We start from the raw sequence: 1,246 nt of genomic DNA, 5'->3' as shown, positions 1-1,246 counted from the left end.
CAGGCGTTACAATTGTATTCCAGGCCTGGTTTGTGATTGACAGGCTTGTTGTAGGAAGTTTGTCAGTGCAGCATTTCTGGAGGAAAATCAGAGACATTTTCTCTTCTGGATGAATCTTTGTTGTTCCCGTTTCTTTGTCAGACGTTTCCTCACGTCTGTCTGGTGTCGTCACACACACAGAGTGTGAGCGGCTCTGAAGTCGCTGCCAGCTTCAGCCCTCAGTCTGCACACGCCTCACATCAGCTGCTCGTAAAGTTTAAGGACAGTCTTTAATCTGACCATCTGACCAATCACAGCACGCTGGGCCACGCCCTTCTGCAGGCCACGCCCTCCAGCAGGCCTCATTAAAGGACTGGCTGCCACACCTAATGAACCGCACACACACACACACACACACACACACACACACTGGACCAATACTAACCAGTGGCATCATGGTGTCTCAGCCCTGAAGTAAACAGAACAAGTATACACTTCTGTTCTGCTTTTCATCCAAACGTCCTGTAAACATGGCATCAACAAACACACACCTGTCATCCTGGGTCATACGTGATCCCAAAGTCTTCAGGTGATGAAAAACAACAAACACCCACGACTCTGAAGAGTTCAAAGTTGTTACTGTGTGTAGAGATTCATTAACTGCGTAGGATAATTACTCTCTGTGTGTGTTTGTGTGTGTGCGTCTTGTCTCTGTTGTCTCATATATAAGCGTGACAGACTGAAGCGCACACACACAGAGAACAGACTTCATACTGAGGAGGTAATACACACACACACACACACACACACACACACACAGAGAACAGGCTTCATACTGAGGAGGTAATACACACACACACACACACACACACACACAGAGAACAGGCTTCATACTGAGGAGGTAATACACACACACACACACACACACACACACAGAGAACAGGCTTCCTACTGAGGAGGTAATACACACACACACACACACACATCATTTTTCTAACATTTGTCTCACTTAGATGAAGATTAAGATGATGAAGAGGATGATGAAGAGGGCGCTGTGGCTGCTGATGTTGGACCTCATTGTGACCTCGGCTGCTGGATCAGGTACACTGGTACTTTTGATGATGGAGCCGTACAGAGCATCTATAACATCTATAACATCTATATCTATGATCCACTCTTTACCTATGATCCTCATCATTATGATGATGATGATGGAGACACCAGACAGCGCTCAGGCTGCATCAGGACACCTGAGGGTGAGACTGGA

The sequence above is a fragment of the Genypterus blacodes genome, unplaced genomic scaffold (genome assembly GCF_046128005.1).
Source record: "Genypterus blacodes isolate CSIRO-AG114 ecotype Tasmania unplaced genomic scaffold, CSIRO-AGI_Gbla_v1 ptg000447l_1, whole genome shotgun sequence".
Lineage (NCBI taxonomy): Eukaryota > Metazoa > Chordata > Actinopteri > Ophidiiformes > Ophidiidae > Genypterus > Genypterus blacodes.
The sequence above is the reverse complement of the archived record's forward strand: the minus strand, read 5'-3'. Positions refer to the sequence as shown.